Here is a 23,398-nt window from a genome sequence, read left to right as displayed (position 1 = left end):
GGTTTTCCAACTCAAACTCTTCTAAAAAGTGTCCTAATGCACTATAATCATTAGGTGGCGACTCTTCAAATTCTGAAACCCAATTCTCGAAAGAGAATAGAGTTGTCCTTCCCAATGTTGTATACCCGATTTCTGGCCCCCACGGTTAGAGAAAAAGGGGGCGTCGACATGCGGCCGTACTCAGTTTAGTGCGGTCTGCAAAACCAAGGATTTGAGAAGTGCCAGCTTGAAAATTGAAGCCAATGCGGTCCGCGCTCCATTTCATGCGGACCGCACTAGAAGCCACCGCGGCCGCACTCGATTCTGTGTGGTTCGCATTGCCCGAGTTCAGAGAACTGAACTTTAAGTCAAGAGCTTTAGTGCGGCCGCATGTGATAATTTGCGGTCCGCACTAGCCCCGCAGGGTTTTGTCCAGATTTTTCAACTTAGTATAAATAGCTTCTTTTCCTATTTTTAGGTTATCAGATAGTTTTTGTACTGGGTTGCGCTCGTGACTTCGAATATTTTAGCTATTTTGAGTAATTTTAGCTTCATTTCAACATTGAATCTTCTAGTTTGTCTTAGTAATTAATTAATATAAGTTTTTTCTTCATCCATTTCTTTGTTTTCTTCTCTAATTATGAGTAGCTAGACCCATAAGCTAGGGTTGTGGCTCAACCCTAGTGTGGGTAATTGATGGGTCTTGTGTTTTCGGGCTAGATTGACTATGGGTGTTTGATATTTGGGCTAATTTCATGTTTAATTGCTGAATTGGTGGTTGCAAACACTAGTTTGTGTTTTGTTGACTTCGGCTCTTCTTGAGAAAGAGAGCTTAAGTCTCTGAAATTGGTCCAACAAGGAACTGGAGCATACTCAAGAGATTGATAGCCTCAATTAAAGGGTTAAACCTAGAGATACTAATACCCGACTTGAACCTTGATTGCTTGTGCAAATTTGCATACCCAATTGGTCTTGAGAAAGTCAATTCGGGCAAAATCACTCGAACCACCGAGAGGTGTAGAGTGGGTAAAATCGTGCAATGGTTATATCATACTCCCCAAATATGTCAATCATGCCTTAGACTCAAGTATCCGTCAATTGACCACCTAGGAGAAAGTCACTACCCTAGTGCCTTTTAGCCATTTGAACAACTCGCAATAGTGTTAGCTTATTCTAGTTTAATTTAGCATTGTAGTTTGATAAAATTAGAAGTAAATCAAAAACCCAAAAATGCTAAGAAGTGCAATTTGGAACACATACACAACTCCACTTTAGACAGACACCCGACTCCAACTTCTAGCTCCCTGTGGAAATCGATCCCGATCTTAATCGGGTAAAAGCTGCTTCGACACTCTCTCGCTACTCAATAGTAGTGTAGGGTTGGCCTCGATCAGATGCGCCCCCGGCGTCTGAAGTCCCTGCACGACCTGCTCAGGTGTGCGAGCGGCGGAAGCCTGATTGCCTCCCCCGACCTGAGAAGTAGCTGCGGCTGTAGTGGATGAAACCGCCTGAGCTAGGCCAGTGCAAACCGATAAGATCTGAGCCAAGGCCTTCTGAAGACCCGGAATCACAATGGGCACAGCTGGTGCCTGAGCTGGTGCTGCAGGAGCGTTCATAACTGGGACCTGATCCTGAACTGGGGTGGTTGGTGGATCTGCAGGTGCCCCTATAGACATGGTGTCACGACCCTAACCCTGAACCCGGTCGTGATGGCGCCTCTCGTGAAGACAAGGCTAGCCAATTAAACCCAATTCACTTTTTAAATAGTTAAACAACATAAAAATAGTCTAGAACATGATTTAATGATAAATGCAAATAAGTGCGGAAGTACAACCCGACACAGCCCTAACTAGGGTGTCACAAGTCACGAGCATCTAACAACACTAAGTCCTCAAATGTAACTGCAGAGTTAAAATACTGAACTAAGGGCATAAAGGAAAGAGATAGGGAGGAGCTCCGGGCTGCGAACGCCAACAGCTACCTAAAGACTCCTCGAAGATCCGCCTGAAGCTGGAATGAATCAGCACTCGGGAGCGGGACCAGCTATGCCTGAATCTACACACAGGATGCAGGAGTAAAGTGAGTACTCCAACTCAGTGAATAACAAATGTAAATAACGACTGAAAGTAAGAAAACATGTAAGGCACAAGGCATTCTATAATAAAGCAGTAAAATCATTTAAAAAACAGTAAACCAGTGAAAAGTCAAGTAAAATCCTCTTTCAACAAGTAAACAAGTAATTGACGGGTAGTTAAGGTAAAGTAAACAAATAGAAGTTCGCCCCTCGGGAACAATATCAACGGATCTGCCCCTCGGGCAACATCTCAGAATAATACTAGCCCCTCGGGCTCGATCTCACATCACAATGGGTACTCGTGCTCACTGGGGGTGTGCAGACTCCTAGAGGGGCCCCTTATGGCCCAAGCACAATAACAAGCCATCTCGTGGCATCAAAACTAGGCCCTCGACCTCATATCAATCAAGCCACCTCATGGCGTACATATCTCAGGCCCACGGCCTCATATCAGTATCAGTGTTTCCTCACAACATAGGACCCCGGCCTTACTCAGTCAAAAATCCTCACAAGCCCCTCGGGCAATAGTAAAACAATGTTTCTCAGCCCAAACATCATTTACAAATATCATTTAAGTCTTAAAACTAAGTAAACATGGTTGAGTATGAAAATAGTGAAAAATAACGTGACTGAGTTCAAGTAATAAGTCAAAAAAGTGAGAAAATAGTAATAACAATCCCCAAAGGGTTCAAATAGTTGGCACGAAGCCCAAATATGGCATTTAGCCCAAATCATGATGATAACAAATACATTTCAGTCAAATATGCGGTAAAATCATCAACCGGGACGGACCAAGTCACAATCCCCAATAGTGCATGACCACATGCCCGTCATCAAGCGTGTGTCTCACCTCAATATAGCACTACAATGTGCAATCCGGGGTTTCAAACCCTCAGAACATCATTTACAATCATTACTCACCTCGAACCGGCTAAATCTCTAGCTCACGATGCCTTTACCCCTCGAATCGGCCTCCACGCGCATCAAATCTATCCAAAATCAGAACGAGGATGTCAAAATATGCTAAGGGAACAAAGCCCAAGCAAAAACAATCAATAAAGGGCACAAATCCTGAAATTACCAAAACCCGACCCCCGGGCCCACGTCTCAAAAATCAAAAAATTTCACACCAATAGATTCCTTATCTCCCCAGGAGTTCATACATATCAAAAGTTCTCAAATCCGACCCCAAATGGTCCTTCAAATCCCCAATCAAAAGTCCAAATTTCCAAGCCCTAGCTCTTATATTTTTAGCTTAATTTCCATGATTTTCTAGGTGGAATTCACATAAATATCGAGTTTTAAGTCCAAGAATCTTACCTCCCAACGCCCCCCCTTGAATCCCTCTTCAATCTCCTTCAAAAATCTCCCAAAATGACCAACTATGGAGAAAATAAACCCAATCCTCGCGGACAAGACGAGTTTAAAAACATTCTGCTCAGGCCTTATTTCCTTCTTCGCGAACGCGGTCAAACCCTCGCGTTCGCGAAGCACAATCTTACTTTGACCAATTTTTCCTTGATGCGAACGCGACATGACCATCGTGAATGCGATGGTTCCTCAACCTTACCTTTCGCGAACATACACCCTCTCTCACGAACGCGAAGAACAACACGACCTCAGACCGACTGACCAAAAAGACCCTACGTGAATGCAACTTACATCTCGCGAATGCGATGCACGAGCATCCAGCCCCTTCGTGAACGTGGATCCTCCCTCGCGAATGCGAAGGCTAAACTTCCACTGACCTCCACTGACTCTTCGAGAACGCGAGGGTCCACTCGCGAACGCGAAGAGTAAAAGCCTGCAACAGCTGAACCTACAACTTCTGCAATTTTTCAAACTTCAAAATGATCCGATTGACCACCTGAAACTCACCTGAGGCCCCCAGGACCTCAACCAAAGGCAACAATATGTCCTAAAACCTTATTCAAACTTCTTCCAATCACCAAAACACCTCAAACAACATCAAATTCCAAATTACGCTTTTGATCAAAAACCCAACCAAACCACATCCGAATGACCTGAAATTTTGCACACACATCCCAAATGACACAACGGAACTACTGAAACTCTCGGAATTCCATTCCGACCTCTATATCAAAATCTCGCCTATCAACCGGAAATCACCAAAATATCAACTTCGCCAATTCAAGCCTAAATCTACTACGAACCTCCAAAATTCATTCTGATCACGCTCCTAAGCCACAAATCACCTCCCAAAGCTAACCGAACCATCGAAACTCACATCCGAGCTTTCTAACACATAAGTCAATATCCAGTTGACTTTTCCAACTTAAGCTTTCTTAAAAGAGACTAAGTGTTTCAAACCTTACCAAAATCATTCCGGATTCGATCCAACCAACCCTATACCACATAATACGGATAAATAAAGCATAATGAAGTAGAAATAGGGAAATCGCAGCGGTAACTCCTGAGACGACTGGTCGGGTCATCACACATAGTATCTAAGCTGTAAACCAGTTATTGATTTTAACGGGCAGATTTCATATTTTAGATCCTATAGGCATGCTTTCTAAGTGCTGAAACTGATTATAAGCATTATTTATATGATATCTAAACACATAAATTGATTTTTTACACTTACTTCCTATAGGCATGATATCTAGTGTTGAAACTGTTTTTACACTTATTACCTATAGGCATGATATCTAAGCGCAAAACTGATATTTCCCATAGCCATGATAACTATATGCAGAATTGATTATTTTCCTATAGGCATGGTATCTAGGTGATTTTTAGTTCCTATAGGCAGGATCTCTATTAATCATGTGTAGGCAGAATTCTTTAAGCACATTGCCAAGAAAATTGTTATCCAAATGGACAAGATCGTATAGACATGGTTACTAATGCATAAAATGTGTATGGATCTTGGGGTCATCATTTCTAATGCAAAGAATCTGTGAACAGAATTTCCAGCATACGAGTGAAGTACAGAACAAAACAATTAGAAAGCCCTGTAAACATGATCGCTCGCATAATCATCAATAATCCTATAGGCAGGATTTCTACCCGAGTTTCAAGCAAAGATATAGAATAAACCCCCAGCTTTACTAATAACCCCCATATCTGTTTTTTACAAGGATTATTACATTATTATAGACCAATACGAATAAATTACACAATAACAAAAATTATACTATAGGGAGCCTTAGTAGGCCCAATGTCAACCTGGAAGCCAGGCCTTCAAGCAAGTCTAATGTACACAAGTAGTCCATCTATGATACACAAATGGGCTTTTGATGTGTCAAAGTTCCCAAGGGCCTCAGGGACCCCGGGCAATGCTCACACCAGAACCTTTCAAAGAAAGTAGTTTTGTAACATATTGGAAGACCAGCCCCAATATGTCAGAGGAGTCTCATGGACCCTAGGCACTGCTCACACTAGGGGTGGTAGGACCCTAGATAACTAAGAGTAGAAGTTTTAAAAATAGTGTATAAGGGGTAAGGGATAGTTTTAGAAAACAGTTTGATTTTTAGGAACAAATAGACTCAAATTACAAGACTACAAATAGGGCAGAATCCATATTGATCAGATTGGTATTAGTTCAGCCATGGGTGATATTAAAGCAATCACAACAGAGCAGGGGTACTTGAATTACAGACAGTACTGACCACCCATTGTTGGCAATACCTGAAACCTATTCTAAATAGGGAGCATACAACTTAATCCATCAAGATTTCATATTACTAATGGTTACTTAGTTTATTAATTATCACTAGGTGGAACCATATGGGCATGTATTAAACAGAAATATGCTGAAATTTGAAATAACTAACCAAACAAACACATATAGCATGGGGTGGCAAGAACTAAAGCATACTAGCCTAGGAAAAGGAAACAGAGGTCATGGGTCAGACATGCTAAGGTAAACTATCCACACAAGCACAAAGATCAGAGTAGGTTAACCAGAGTTAGGCATAATAGTTAGGAAGAAAGCATATGACAAACAGGAGCATATCGAGATTTGAAGTGAGTTAATCATATAATCACATGGAACAAAATAGGATAACAAGAGCTAAGGCATAGCAGTTGAGAAAAGAGATGGTCAGGAATCATGTATCAAACAGGAGCATGTTGAGGGTTGTGATAAAGCTAACTATATGAACATACAGAATAGAACGAGATAACAGGAGTTAGCACATACCAGTAAAGGAGAAAGTAAATATGCAGAAATAGGTAGGTTCCAGAATAGCTTGGCCTTGGATTTCAGCCGGCCAAATAATAGCCACTTAGCACATAAGCCAGAGAGAGCTTAAGTTTGTAGTGAAAAATAGGAGAGTTCTAGTGATCTCTAAAAGGGAGAAGGGGAAGGGTTTTATATCATGCAATAAAGCAGAACACACAAGGTAATGAACCAATCATACACAAATAAGATATTAGAAAATAATTAACAATCAGTTTAGGTCGGCATAGATCAATTAACAAGCGTAAAATCGGGCTAGCATCAGTTAATAGACTCAACCAGTAGTCAAATAAGGTAAGGAATAATTCCGAAATTAATTAGAAGTTGACTTAAATAACTAGAGCATAAAATCAGGCCAGTAAGGTTAAGTCAAAGGGAAGTAGCATAAATTATTAATCAGATATTGGTCCAAATAAGGTAAGGACAGGTAAATTGAACAAAATAAGGAAGTATTAGTATCGTACAGGAAAGGAAAGATTGGAATCTTAGTAAAAGATTTCAAAAACCCTAATTTCAGCAAACCAAAAAATTAGCAGTAAAATAAGGTACATAATGTAGACAGGAGAATTCAAAAAGAAAACCAAAATCGAATAGACTAGGTTTGATTCTAAAGAATCAAAACACCAAAATTTAAAGCAAGAAACAAAGAGTTGCGATGGAATGCATAGAGACACATAAACATCAGTATTAAAAAAAGTAGTTAAAAAATTAAAAGCCGAATTAGATCTAGAGAGATCTGAAACACTAATTTTAGGAAGAATAAATTATTTTAAAGAAAAAACTATAGAAATAGCATAGATACACAAAACATTAAATAAAAATACTCAAAATTAAGGAACCTTGACAGATATGAAAAAATCTGGGTCCTAATTTAGGATAACTAAAATTGAGCGAAAAATCTTTAATAAAATTATAAAAAGAAACCCATGTAGTCATTCAGAAACATAGATATATTTTTTAACGAAAATCAGTACTGAATCTTAACGGATTTCAAAGGATCTAAACCCTAGCCTTTAGGGTAAAATAAGGAATACACAAAATCTCAGAGATTCAAACTATAAGGAAACGGAGAAAAAACATAGATGGAAGGAGATGAAGATTCGAATTAGATTTGGTTCAAAAAAAAAAGATTCACTTGCCATGTTAGGCAAGTGATTATCTAACGCCATAATCGGTTAGCCAGTAGAGAAAGGGAGCCGGATAAGGTAGTAAATCACCAGATGATTCCATATCTGGTTGGGAATCAAAGGGATTTGGAGAGAATTTTGGGTGACGGCGCTTTAGGGTTTGAGAGTGAAGAGAGGGGAGATTGAGATCATTCAGGGGATGAGGGTTTGGGATTATGAGGGATTAGGGTTGGTTGGGTAGGTTAAAAGGGCCGGATGTATTGTGAGTTGTTGATCTTCTGAGATCAACGGCTAGGATTAGATTGTGACCGGGGCAGGTTAATTTGGATGTGTTTGGGTCTGGTTAGGGTATTGGGCTAAGGTAGGTCCGAAAATTAATTGAGAAAAGGGGCTATATTTTAAATACCCAAATAATTTATAAAAATAAGTAATAGATGATAAAAATGTGATTTGTACATAAAATAATTTAAAATAGTTACTTAATATTATAAAAAGTTATTTTCGGTATAGATAATTTAATTATGCATATATATGGGCTATTATTGCAAAACATGCAATTCTAGCCTTATAAATGCAAATGTAATTATAAAAAATGAAATTAAAATATTTAAGCACTATTTGGGCATTAATGATGAATTTGGATGATTAACTCATCATAAAAATAACATGAGGGATAAATATTGGAAATTTGTATAGTAAAAATGCATAAATAAATCGGTTGAAAGCCTTAAAATTATAGAAAAAATTATAGGAATACTTGTGCATGTTTGTAAATGCATGTGCACTATTTTGAAAATATATGTGCATGTTAAAAATATATGAGGGAAAAATTGGGTATCAATAGTACATAGCTTCATTGGTACTTTTAACTACTTACATCATCATTATTTCATTGGCTCTCTGGCCCATACATATGATTCTTCTTTCATGGCACAATGGCCGTATTTCATATTCCACACTTTCATTTCTTTCCTTTCATGGGTCATCATCATAAATATCAATATATAGAATATTCCAGAAGTCACAATTTTAAGTTCATTAGAAATGAAGAATTTAAAAACAATAGATTTCTTTCCAATAAATGGAGTAAAATGGTTGGCAATCGAAACGCAAGTTAAGATCATAAACAAGTAACACACCATTTATTCTTGAAATATTTTTTCCCAAAGAGGGCAATACACAATTTCAACTCATGAATATGTAAGAGCTCAAAACACGTTGGGAATACTTACAAGACATATCATTAGTTAAAACAACCACATTTGGGCATGACTTGTACAAGCTTTTAGGCAAATCTATTTTCGAATTCATTTAAAACACTTGAATCAAGGCTCATTTCATAACCTTCCTCACATCGATCATTTCATTTCATCGGCACCTTTGGCCACAAGCATAACTTTCTTTCTTGGCACGTTGGCCACACTTTATATCCCCAATTCGCTTATTTTATTTTCAAACATCTTTATATTTTATCAACAATAAGACATTTCCAATCAAGACTTTAGGTACACATATGAGAAATTAAGAGTCTTAAGCATATTGAGATTTTCTCACACAATTTGGCATCATAACCTTCATTTGAAACACGACTCAAAGACATAGTATTTTAATACACATATCATTTTTTAACACATTCCCAAAAGATAACATAACACGGTAGGAACATTCGGAACACGTTTTGGATACATAATTCTCGATACTTTGCTTATTCGGAATATATATTGAACATATATCTTTCAACATTAGCTTATTCGGAATAGCCAATTTTATAATGAACAATTTGGGACTTACATAAATTTCATGAACACCGTGGGATTCAATTCTAAGAGAGAAGTTTAGCCAACATGTCTTTCTTGAGCTTTTCTTACATTACTATGATATTTCGAAAATTCTAGCAACTTCAATCTATTTAGAAACATAACAAAGTAAACCATAATTAGGAAGATATTACTGGGTTCACCTCACTTAAGCATTTTATCAAACACTAGGTGTGCAAATTGGTTACAAGGTTCTTCCACAAGATTTTCTTCACTTCACAGCCCAATCGTTACCCATTTGAGCTCAACAATCTTCCCACAACCTTATTTGTACATACATATATACATAATACTCTCACACCCAAGAATCATACTTCTTATGACCTACTTTTAATCCAAATTTCAAATTTAGGGGTAGGGAGTAAAATCTTACCTATTAGATGAAGATCTTGTGAAATCTTCAAGCCTTGAGCAAGAATTGATGAACAAAATAGCTAGGTCTTCTCTTTATCGCTCAAAGTAGCTCTCTGGCATATTGTGAAGTGCTCTTTGGCATTGTCGAGTCTGGCTCAGAACTTTGGGTCAGGGGTTTTGGGTTGGATTTGGAGATTGAGTTGAAAAATGAAGGAGGGGTTGATAATTGGACTGTGAACTATAGGTGTGGGGCTCGAGAAGATGATGGTCCAAGGATGGTTTCATGTGATATATGGCAGTACAGTCACTGTTGTGGGATTGAAGATTCTGAGGTTGTGCCACCTTTGTTTGTGTGTGAGGCTTGTTGCACTTCACTTGCACCACCAAGAGCGCAGAACAGCTTTGAGTTTGGTCATTATGCGGCATCATTAGTGCCTTGTGATTCTGAATTTGGCATGGACCTGATATACTGAAGTTAGGGACAAAGAGTGGCAATTCACTTAGGATAAGGTTTGTATAGTCATAACAAAATAATTATCATATAGTCAGCCATATACTTGTGTAGTTCTTCTGTGTTCTTTTCTGTTGTTACACGTGTTACTCGATTCTTTCAAGGACAAACTCAATAATCAATGATGATTCATATATCATGTGTGTCCCCTGCTTGTTTACACATTTCTTTCAGCACTTAAAGTCCATTTACTATTTGATAGAAAGAAATAAGAATGAAAAACAATAGGCTATAAAGCAGACTAAATATCTAAAAACTGAAAAACTAAAAGACTGTGAAAGAACAAGAGTTGTCTAGGTAAACGTGACTAAAGTGATTAATAAGAACTAGAACTTCTGCTAGTCATGAATTTTACATGGGAAATGTTCCCTCCAAAGGTTTCTTGTGGTTCTGAACTATACAATGAACTCTACAATCTCCTCTTTCTCATCTCTAGTCCTACTTCTTTACAAAATTTCATAGGCAAAAGAATTTACACCACGGTCCTACTCATGATCTCCTCAAGCGGGAAGTGAGATCAATGAACACATCCTCTTTGATAGGTATTGTGAGACCGCCCATTGGATGATCAAATCCAAACTCTTCTTCAGCTTGAGCTAACAAGTCGTGGAATAAAGGCTGGCTCAGGTATGATATTGGCACGATGAATCGTTTCTTCTGGCTCTCTCCTACATATACTACACAATGTCCTTTTGGAACACCTCCACATGTTGTAGATCTCCTTAGGATTTGATTAGCCTGGATAAATGGAGTCATTTTGATACCCATTGTCTCAAGAGTATTTGGTAACTCTAATTGGTAAAGGAAAAGAAAGAACAAGAATTTGAGAATTGTACAGAAAATGGAAGTCTTTTTGTAATCGGCAAACTTGTGTTTTGCTTAAACTTTTTTTGTTTGAGTATATATAAGTTAATAGAAAGTCTCATAACAAACCGGTGATAGACAACAACACATGAAGTTTCACATGGTTTTGCTTACTCTATTATTTTCAAAGTATTCAATCCATCAATTTGTTGAACAACAACACTAGGCCCTACTGCTTCTCAGATTAGGAATAGAAGACACCTTTAAAATACAAGTCACAAGAATGGATGAAGTCGATGATTTAGTATCACATGGTATTTCCTTCTAACTCCTTGACAAGCACTTAGAATTTTAAGGCTATATATGTGGAATAAGAACAGGTTTCTCATACTACGATTAACTTAAACTATTCCTACAGAGACCCTCCTCTAAAACTTAGCTTTAATGTATTTGCGTTTATAGCAAAACTAACCAAGATGACAATTCAAAGGTCCCTTATCTACATGACTAAGAAGGGAGAAGCACATGGTTTTGCTTCTAACCTGCAGTTGATCATCTAATGGTTTTAAATTATTGGCATTGGTGAGAAGTACCCAAGTATGAGCTGATATCATTACTAATAGGCCCCGAAAGTAAAGAGAAAAAAAAAAGAAACTTAACTTCATCCACAAATTTAAGGCCCATATCAACATAGCCAACAGGCATCAACACATGGTTTTGCCTTTGGTTGTTAGTAGCAAACTTCAACTCCAACTCAAAGCCTGTTTAAAACCTCTTGTTATATAACCCCCCTTTTCTATGGACATTTTTCATCATCAAGTAAAAGCATTATCAATTCAGCCATTAAAAGTTTCTAAATTTCTAGTTTACTTTCTTGCTTCCTAACTTTCAAGAAAAAAAAATGGAAAGAAAAACAATGGTCAATACTAAGAAGCTTATCTGTCACGACACGAATTTTCTGCCCTTGGGAGTCATGATGGCACCTACTAATGTGAGCTAGGAAAGCTGACTGTTTGAACAAATTATCTTTTTATATTCTTTAATAATTATGAAGCAATAACATGTAGACAGCGGAATTTACAATAAGCGGAAGAAATGCAATAAACTATCTGAATATGTATCTAATATAACTGCTTGAGCATCGACTACCCAGAACTGGTGTCACAGTTTCACAGACGGTCTAAGAATACTAAATACAAAGTCTGAAAGATAAAAGATACACTATTTCTGAAATAAGTAAAAGAAACAGGATAAAGGAAAGATAGGAGGTGATGCCAAGGCCCGCGGACGTCTGCAGGACTACCTCGGGTCGCCTATGTGGACTAAAGACAGCACCTTACTGTGGTTCAAGCGCTCCGGTATCAATATCTACACATAGTGCAGAGTGTAGTATCAGCACAACCGACCCCATGTATTGGTAAGTGCCTAGTCTAACCTCCGCGAAGTAATAATGAGGCTAGGACCAGACTACCAAATAAACCTGTGCAATTAAATCATATACAGCAGAAATAGAAGCAGATAATTACAATCAAAATTGGGCGAGGGAAACATGCTGCGGGGAGTAAAAGGTAACAACAGAACGAAAGTAGAGAAACATAAGGAATGCCATAAATCAATTACCAACAAAAAAATAAGGAAATAGAAGAAACAGGCACACACGTAATACCGTTGCAGGCATGCAACCCGATCCTATTTCATCTATTACCGTTGCAGGCGTGCAACCCGCTCCCATTTCACATATTACCGTTGCAGGTGTGCAACCCGCTCCCATTTCATATATTACCGTTGCAGACGTGCAACCCGCTCCCATTTCTTATATTACCGTTGCAGGAGTGCAACCCGCTCCCATTTCACATATTACCGTTGCAGGTGTGCAACCCACTCCTATTTTTTATATTAACGTTGCAGACGTGCAACCCTCTCCCATTTCTTTTGTCAACACCAATCAAAAAAAGGGGTTCCGGCAAGGGATCAATAATATCAAAACAAACATCCCAGCAAGGGAACAATAATATGACAATAACATCCCGACAAGGGAACAATAATGATATCCCGACAAGGGAACAATAATGATAATAACATCCCGGCAAGGGAACAATAATGATAATAACATGTGAAGCGCAATAAACCACAACGGAGTCATAACAATTACAATACAAGACTCACGAGTATGCTTGACACCGACGTATAGATACTCGTCACCATGCCTATACGTCGTACTCCACAATTAACACGTAGCAAATAAGACACGACTCCTAATCCCTCAAGCTAAGGTTAGACGAAACACTTACCTCGATGCCACAAACACAATTCAAGTCTTTACTATCGCTTTACCTCTTGATTCCACCACCAATTCGCTCGTATCTAGCCACAAGTTACTTAATTACATCAATAAATGCTAATTGAATTAATTCTGATGCATGGAAATAAGTTTTCCAAAGTTTTACCCAAAAAGTCAAAAATCGCCCTGGGCCCACATGGTCAAAACCTCGAGGTTCGAATCAAAACCCGATTACCCATTCCCCTACGAACTCAATATATAATTTGTTTTGAAATCGGACCTTAAATCGAGGTCCAAATCCCCAATTTTTGAAAAACCTAGGTTCTACCCAAAACACCCAATTTTTCCCATGAAAATCATTGATTTTGAGTTGAAATCATGTGAAAAGATGTTAAGGATTGAAGAAAACTAGTTAGAAATCACTTACAATCGATTAGGAAGAGAAGTTGCCTTTGAAAAATTGCCCTAGGGGGTTTATATTTTGAGAAGATGTGAAAAATGGTTGAAAATACGTCTAAGTATGAATTTACAGGTCTCTGATGTCGCAATTGCGACCAGGGTTCGCAATTGCGAATCCTTCAAAAAATTGAGACTTTCGCATTTGCGACCCACTCAGCTTTCCGGTCATCATCGCATTTGCGAGAGACCATTCGCAAATGCGAGAAAACAGTCGCACTTGCAACTCAGGCTGCCAGGTCCATTCTTCGCATTTGTGAAGGTTTGTCGCATTTGCGAGCTCGTATTTGCGAGTCAGGCTTCGTATTTGCGAAGTCTGCAGACCTGATTATACCAGCTGAAAACCTGCAATTTTTCCAAGTCCAATTCTACTCTGTGGCCTATCCAAAACTCACACGAGCCCTCGGGGCTCCAAACCAAATATTCACACAAATCTAAAAACATTATATGGACTCGCTCATGCATTCAAACCACCAAAATAACATCAACAACTATTAATTTAGCATCAAAATCATGAAATTTCCTAAGAACTTCAAATTTTTCAACTTTCTCAAATACGGTCCGATTCACGTCGTTTCAAGTCCGTTTCTTACCAAATTTCACACACTCATCTTAAATCACATATAAGACCTGTTCCGGGCTCTGGAACCAAAATACGGGCCTGATACCACCAAACTTTAAACACATTTCACTTTCAAAAACTCATAAATATTTCAGAAAATAATTTTCTTTAAAAATTTATTTCTCGGGCTTGGGACCTCGGAATTCGATTCCGGGCATACGCCCAAGTCCCATATTTTCCTACGGACCCTCCGGGACTGTTAAATCACGGGTCCGAGTCTGTTTACCCAAAATATTACCGAAGTCAATTTAAATTCATTTTAAAGTCAAAATTCATCATTTTTTCACAAATTTTCACATATTGGCTTTCCGGCTACGTGTCCGGACTACGCACGCAAATTGAGGTGATTCTGAAAGAGGTTTTTAAGGCCTTGGAACACAGAATTCATTTCTAAAACTAGTGATGACCTTTTGTGTCATCACATTCTCCACCTCTTAAACAATCATTCATCCTCGAACGGACATAAGAAGGAAGTACCTGAGTCGGGGAAAAGATGGGGATAACGACATATCGGACTCGGACTCCCAGGTGGATGCCTCAGCAGGCTGACCTCTCCACTGAACACGAACAGAAGGGAAACTCTTCGATCTCAACTGATGAACCTGCCGGTCTAGAATAGCTACCGGCTCCTCCTCATAGGACAAGTCCTTGTCCAACTGGAGAGTGCTGAAATCTAACACGTGGGATGGATCGTCGTGATACTTCCGAAGCATGGACACATGAAACACTGGATGCACGGCTGATAAGCTCGGCGGCAACGCAAATCTGCAAGACACCTCTCCCACTCGATCAAGAATCTCAAACGGGCCAATGAACCTAGGGCTAAGCTTGCCCTTCTTCCCAAATCTCATCACGCCCTCCATAAGCAACACTCGAAGCAATACCTGCTCACCAACCATGAATGCCAAATCACGAACCTTGCGGTCGGCATAACTCTTTTGCCTGGACTGAGCTGTATGAAGCCTATACTGAATGATCTTGACCTTGTCCAAGGCATCCTGCACTAGATCCATACCCAACAACCGAGCCTCTCCCGGCTCGAACCATCCAACCGGCGACCGACACCGCCTACCAAACAAAGCCTCATAAGGGACCATCTGGATACTCGACTGGTAGTTGTTATTGTAGGCAAACTCTGCTAAAGGCAAAAACTGATCCCACAAGCCTCCAAAGTTAATGACACAAGCTCGGAGCATATCCTCAAAAATCTGAATAGTCCGCTCGGACTCCGTCTGAGGATGAAACGCTGTGCTCAACTAAACCTGTGTGCCCAACGCTCGCTGAACTGCCCTCCAGAAACGTGAGGTAAACTACGTACCTCGGTCCGAAATGATAGACATGGGCACACCATGAACACGAACAATCTCCTGGATATAGATCTCAGCTAACCTCTCGGATGAATAGGAGACTGCCACAAGAATGAAATGTGATGACTTGGTCAGCCTATCAACAATGACCCACGTTGCGCCGAACTTCCTCCGAGTCTGTGGGAGTCCAACAACGAAATCCATAGTGATCAGCTCCCACTTCCACTCGGGAAGCTCAATCCTCTGAAACAAACCACCAGGTCTCTAATGCTCGTACTTAACCTACTGACAATTCAAACACCGAGCCACATATGCAATGATATCCTTCTTCATCCTCCTCCACCAATAATATTGCCGCAAATCCTGGTACATCTTCGCGGCGCCCGAATGAATAGAGTACTGGGAACTATGGGCCTCTTATAAAATCAACTCTCGGAGTCCATCCACATTAGGCACACAAACTCGACCCTACAATCTCAAAACTCCATTATCTCCTAAGGTAACCTGCTTGGCACCTCCGTAATGCACCGTGTCTCTAAGGACACACAAATGAGGATCATCATACTGCCGATCTCGGATATGCTCCAATAAAGAAGTACGAGCGACTGTGCAAGCTAACACGCGACTGGGCTTAGAAACATCCAACCTCACGAACTGATTGGCCAAAGCCTAAACATCCAAAGCAAGCGGTCTCTCACCGACCGGAATATAAGCAAGACTGCCCATACTGGCTGACTTCGTACTCAAAGCATCGGCCACCACATTGGCCTTTCTTGGATAATATAAGATGGTGCTATCATAGTCCTTTAATAGCTCCAACCACCTTCTCTGCCTCAAATTTAGCTCCTTCTGCTTGAACAAATACTGCAGACTCTTGTGATCAGTGAACACCTCACATGCCACGCCATACAGATAATATCTCCAAATCTTCAACACGTGAACAATGGCTGCCAACTCCAAATCATGAACCGGATAGTTCTTCTCATGAATCTTCAACTGCCGTGAAGCATATGCAATGACCTTGCCATCCTATATCAATACCGCACCAAGTCCAATACGAGATGCATCATAATAAATTGTATAAGGCCCTGAACTTGTGGGCAAAACCAACACCGGTGCCGTAGTCAAAGCTGTCTTGAGCTTCTCAAAGCTCGCCTCACACTCGTCCGACCACCTGAACTAGGCACCCTTCTGGGTCAACCTGGTCATCGGGGCTACAATAGACGAAAACCCCTCTACAAACCGACGATAGTAGCCTGCCAAACCCAAGAAACTCCGGATCTCTGTAGCTGATGCTGGACTAGGCCAGTTCTTGACTGCCTCGATCTTCTTCGGATCAACCTGAATACCCTCTGTTGATACAACATGACCCGGTAATGCAACTGAACTCAACCAAAACTGGCACTTCGAAAACTTGGCATACAACTGACTATCCCTCAAAGTCTGAAAAACCACTCTAAGATGCTGCTCGTGCTCCTCCAGGCTGCGGGAATAGATCAAAATATCATCAATGAAGACTATCATAAATGAATCCAAGTAAGGCCTGAACATTCGGTTCATCAAATCCATAAAAGCTGCTGGTGTATTTGTCAACCCGAATGACATCACCAAGAACTCATAATGCCTGTACTGAGTGCGGAAAGCTATCTTAGGGACATCGGATGCCCTAATCCTCAACTGATAGTAGCCAGATCTCAAGTCAATCTTCGAAAATACCTTGGCACCCTAAAGCTGATCAAACAAATCATCGATCCTCGGCAATGGATACTTATTCTTGATGGTAAACTTGTTCAACTACCGGTAATCAATACACATTCTCATTGATTCGTCCTTCTTCTTAACAAACAACACCAGCGCACCCCAAGGCTAACCACTAGCTCTAATAAAACCTTTTTCAAGCAAGTCTTGCAACTGCTCCTTCAACTCTTTCAACTCAGGCGGGGCCATATGATACGGCGGGATAGAAATGGGCTGAGCGCCCGGTGCCAAATCAATGCAAAAGTCAATATCCTTGTCGGGTGGCATACCTGGCAGGTCTGAAGGAAATACCTAAAGAAACTCACGAACAACAGGCATAGAATCAATAGAAGGAACCTCAGCACTAGAATCATAAACATAGTCCAAATAGGCCAAACACCCCTTCTCGACCATACGCGAGCCTTCATATATGAGACAACACTACGGGTAGAATGACCAGGAGTCCCTCTCCACTCTAAACGAGGTAAACCCGGCAAGGCTAAGGTCATAGTCTTGGCATGACAGTCCAAGATAACGTGGTAAGGTGATAACCAATCCATCCCCAATATGACATCGAAATCAACCATGTCCAGAAGGAGCAAATCTACACGAGTCTCAAGACCCCCAATCACAACTATACATGAACGATGGACATGATCTACCACAATAGAATCACCCACCGGTGTAAACACATAAACAGGAGCACTCAAAGAATCACTAGGCATGAACACATACGGTGCAAAATAAGATGACACATCGGAGTATGTAGATCCTGGATCAAATAAAACCGTAGCATCTCTACTACAAACCAGAACAGTACCTATGATAACTGGATCGGAAGCCTCAGCCTCGGGCCTGGCTGGAAGAGCATAGCATCGGGGCTGGGCCCCACCACCCTGAACTACATCTCTGGGACGGCCAGTTGCTGGATGGACTCCACCTCTAGCGGCCTGAGCTCCACCTATAATACCTATACCTTCACCTCTAGCACCTCTACCCCCACCTCTAGCTGGTTGGGCGAGCTGTGGAACACTTGGTGCCTGAACCATGGCACGGGAACCCTGATGCTGAGAGATGCTCGAGGGCAATACCTAGCAATGTGCCTCGTGTCGCCACAAGTAAAACAAACCCTCAGTTGCTGGGGCTGACGACCCTGGAAACTTTGAAGCGGCGGTGCACTGATAGGATCTAGTGGTGCACTGTAGGACTACTGATCAGAATACTACATATGAGAACCACGGCCACCTGAAGCACCATGAAAAACTTGAAGTGTTGACTGAAAAGGCCTAGGAGGATGGCCTCTACTATACGAATCCGCTCCAGACGAGGTACCACTGAATCTGCCTGAATGACGAGGCCTCTTGTCAGACCTCTGACCACCTCCCTGCGATAGAACCATCTCAGCTCTCCTGGCCACATTGGCCGCCGCCTGAAAGGAAATCTCACTCCCGGTCTTCTTGGCCATCTGAAGTCGAATAGGCTGGATAAGTCCCTTAATGAACCTCCTCATCCTCTCTCTCTCTCTATCTCTCTAGATGGGAAGTATGATAGAGCATGACAAGCCAAGTCAATGAATCTGGTCTCATACTGAGTAACAGTCATAGAACCCTGTTGGAGACGCTCAAACTGCCTCCGATAGATCTCTCTCTGAGTGATGGGGAGAAACTTCTCCAGAAATAGCTGAGTAAACTGCTCCCAAGTCAAAGCTGGTGATCCGGCTAGTCTAGCCAAACAATAGTCTCTCCACCAAGTCTTGGCGGACCCAGATAAGCAAAAAGTAGCAAAATCGACCCCATTGGTCTCCACAATCCCCATGTTCATGAGAACCTCATGAAAGCTGTTTAGATAATCCTGGGGATCCTCAGAAGATGCACCGCTAAAAGTAGTAGTGAAGAGATTGGTGAACCTGTCCAATCTCCACAAAGCATCGGCAGACATAGCTGCTCCATCACCGGTCTGAGCTACCACACCCGGCTGAATTGCTCCAACTGGCTGAGCTGCTGGAGTCTGAAACTAGGGAGCCACCTACTCCGGAGTGCGAGTAGCAGGAGTCTGGGCTCCTCCTCCAGCCTGAGAGACGACTGGGGCTACAAGAAGCAAGCATGCCCGGGTGACACTCTCCATAAGGCCCACTAGACGGACCAGAGCATCCTGGAGTACTTGGGTAGCAATGAACCCCTCTGGGACCTGAGCTGGGCCCACCGGAACTGTCGGGGCCAGAACCTCATCATCAAAGTCAACCCGAGGCTCCGCCGCTGGTGCCGCTGCTCTGGGCTGAGCTCTGCCACTACATCGGCCTCTAGCACGGCCTCGGCCTCGCCCTCTGCCCCTCGTAGGAGCTACTGCTGGGGGCTCGGGCTGTGGGTTGGTGGATAAGGAAGCGCGTGTTCTCGCCATTTGCGAAAGAACAGAGTAAAAATTCAATTAGCATTGAGAAACCAAACCGCACGACAGAAAGGAATAAATATGAAGTTTTTCCTAACTTTGTAGCCTCTAGGGGATAAATACAGACGTCTCTGTACCGATCCCTCAGACTCTACTAAGCTTGTCTGTGAATTGTGAGACACATGTAACCTAGAGCTCTAATACAAACTTGTCACGACCCGGATTTCCCGCCCTCGGGAGTCGTGATGGCGTCTACTAATGTGAGCTAGGCAAGCCGACTGTTTGAACAAATTATCTTTTTATATTCTTTAACAATTATGAAGCAATAACATGTAGACAGCGGAATTTACAATAAACGGAAGAAATGCAATAAACTATATGAATATGTATCCAATACAACTGCTTGAGCATCGACTACCCAGAACTGGTGTCACAATTTTACAAACGGTCTAAGAATACTACATACAAAGTCAGAAAGATAAAAGATACATTGTTTCTGAAATAAGTAAAGGAAACGAGATAAAGGAAAGATAGGAGGTCACGCCAAGGCCCGCGGACGTCTGCAGGACTACCTCGGGTCGCCTGTGTGGACTGAAGACAACACCCTTACTGCGGTTCAAGCGCTCCGGTATCAGTATCTGCATACAGTGCAAAGTCTAGTATCAGCACAACTGACCCCATGTGCTGATAAGTGCTTAGCCTAACCTCGGCAAAGTAGTGACGAGGCTAGGACTAGAATACCAAATAAACTTGTGCAGTTAAATCATATACAGCGGAAATAGAAGCAGATAATTACAATCAAAATTGGATAGGGAAAACATGCTGCGGGGAGTAACAGGTAATAACAAAACGAAAGTAGAGAAACATAAGGAATGTCATAAATCAATTACCAGCATAAAAATAAGGAATTATAAGAAACAGGCACACACGTAATACTGTTGCAGGCGTGCAACCCGCTCTTATTTCACATATTACCGTTACAGGCGTGCAACCCGCTCCCATTTCACATATTACCGTTGCAAGTGTGAAACCCGCTCCCATTTCACATATTACCGTTGCAGGCATGCAACCCGCTCCCATTTCTTATATTACCATTGCAGGAGTGCAACCCGCTCCCATTTCACATATTACCGTTGCAGGCGTGCAACCCGCTCCTATTTTTTATATTACCGTTGCAGGCGTGCAACCCTCTCCCATTTCTTTTGTCAACACCAATCAAAAAAAGGGGTCCCGGCAAGGGATCAATAATATCAAAACAAACATCCGAGCAAGGGAACAATAATATGACAATAATATCCCGACAAGGGAACAATAATGATAATAACATCCCGGCAAGGGAACAATAATGATAATAACATGTGAAGCACAATAAACCACAACGGAGTCATAACAATTACAATACAAGACTCACGAGCATGCTTGACACCGACGTATAGATACTCGTCACCATGCCTATACGTCGTACTCCACAATTAACACGTAGCAAATAAGACACGACTCTTAATCCCTCAAGCTAAGGTTAGACCAAACACTTACCTCGATGCTACGAACATAATTCAAGTCTCTACTATCGCTTTACCTCTTTATTCCACCACCAATTCGTTCATATCTAGCCACAAGTTACTTAATTAGATCAATAAATGCTAATTGAATCAATTCTAATGCATGAAAATAAGTTTTCCAAGGTTTTACCCAAAAAGTCAAAAATTGCTCCCAGGCCCACATGGTCAAAACCCCAAGGTTCGAACCAAAACCCGATTACCTATTCCCCCACGAACACAAATATATAATTTGTTTTGAAATCGGACCTCAAATCGAGGTCCAAATCCCCAATTTTTGAAAAACTTAGGTTCTACCCAAAACACTCAATTTTCCCCATGAAAATCATTGATTTTGAGTTGAAATCATGTGAAAAGATGTTAAGAATTGAAGAAAACTAGTTAGAAATCACTTACAATCGATTAGGAAGAGAAGTTGCCTTTGAAAAATCGCCCTAGGGGGTTTATGTTTTGAGAAGATGTAAAAAATGGTTGAAAATGCATCTAAGTGTGAATTTACAAGTCTTTGATGTCGCAATTGCGACCAGGGTTCGCAAATTACGAACCCTTCAGAAAATTGGGACTTCCGCATTTGCGACCCACTCAGCTTTCCAGTCATCATCGCATTTGCGAGAGACCATTCGCAAATGCGAAATCACATTTGCGAGAAAACAATCGCATTTGCGACTCAGGCTGCCAGGTCCATTCTTTGCATTTGTGAAGGTTTGTCGCATTTGCGAGTCAGGCTTCGCATACCAGCTGAAAACCTGCAATTTTTCCAAGTCCAATTCTACTCCGTGGCCTATCCAAAACTCACCCGAGCCCTCGGAGCTCCAAACCAAACATTCACACCAATCTAAAAACATCATATGGACTCGCTCGTGCATTCAAACCACCAAAATAACATCAATAACTATGAATTTAGCATCAAAATCATGAAATTTCCTAAGAACTTCAAATTTTTCAACTTTCTCAAATACGGTCCGATTCACGTCGTTTCAATTCCGTTTCTTACCAAATTTCACAGACTCGTCTTAAATCACATATAGGATCTGTTTCGGGCTCCGGAACCAAAATACGAGCCGATACCACCAAACTTTAAACACATTTCACTTTCAAAAACTCATAAATATTCCAGAAAAAAATTTTCTTTAAAAATTCATTTCTCGGGCTTAGGACCTCGGAATTCGATTCCGGGCATACGTTCAAGTCCCAAATTTTCGTCCGTGTCCGTTTACCCAAAATGTTGACCAAAAGTCAACTTAAATTCATTTTAAATTCAGAATTCAGAATTTTTTCATAAATTTTCACATATTGGTTTTCCTACTACGCGTCTGAACTGATCATGCAAATCGAGGTGATGCTGAAAGAGGTTTTTAAGGCCTTAGAATGCAGAATTCATTTCTAAAACAAGTAAAAAGATCATCACATCATCAAAATGGCACGGAAATGGTAAAAGTTAGCGATCAAGCAGAGGAAGAGGATTTCACTTCCAAGAAATGGTAGTGATGCGGACAGTTGTAGCACATCTTCATCCTCTATCGCTCGGAAAGTTCATTTTGTAGTCTATACAATTGATCAAAAGCGTTTTGTCATTCCTTTGGCTTACCTTGAAAATGAGGTCATTAGGCAACTCTTGAGCATGTCTGAAGAAGCGTTTGGACTACCAAGTGGCGGTCCTATTACATTACCCTGTGATTCAGCGTTCATGGACTACATCATGTCACTAATCAAGAAAGGTGTAACTGCTGGAGATCTTCACAAAGCATTGCTCCTCTCAATTCCTTTATGTTGTTGTTCAACTTCTTATTTTCACCAAGAAAGTGGAAATCAAGAGATTCTTGTTCATTGAGACATGAAATGGTCATATTTTGTAAATGATAGCTCAAAACAGATTGTATAGCACATCAAAAATAGGCAACTGAAAGTTGTATTATTACAGATGGAATAGAGCTTTAACATTCTCATCTTGTAGTCAGAGGCGGAGCCAGAATTTAAATTCTTTGGGTTCTGTATTCTAGAACAATGATTTCTATTGGGTTCCAAATTTAAAATGTGCACATATATAATAAATTTCTTAATACAAATATATTGTTTGAGCAAAAGCTGTTTGGTTCGTCCGAACCCATAACTCGACTTTTACCTCCGCCTCTGCTTGGAGTAGCACTATTATTTTATTGCAGGCAATCAACTATTGTC

The 23,398-nt window shown here is 40.8% G+C and overlaps 1 pseudogene; it reads left to right on the top strand.

Annotated features, from left to right (window-relative positions):
* The first annotated feature begins 11,671 nt into the window (after positions 1-11,671).
* On the top strand, positions 11,672-23,164 carry LOC142165815 (auxin-responsive protein SAUR68-like; annotated as a pseudogene).
* Positions 23,165-23,398: the final 234 nt, after the last annotated feature.

Source organism: Nicotiana tabacum, chromosome 11 (genome assembly GCF_000715075.1).
Source record: "Nicotiana tabacum cultivar K326 chromosome 11, ASM71507v2, whole genome shotgun sequence".
Taxonomy (NCBI): domain Eukaryota; kingdom Viridiplantae; phylum Streptophyta; class Magnoliopsida; order Solanales; family Solanaceae; genus Nicotiana; species Nicotiana tabacum.
Note: the sequence above shows the minus strand (reverse complement) of the source record. Positions and strands in the feature narration are given on the sequence as shown.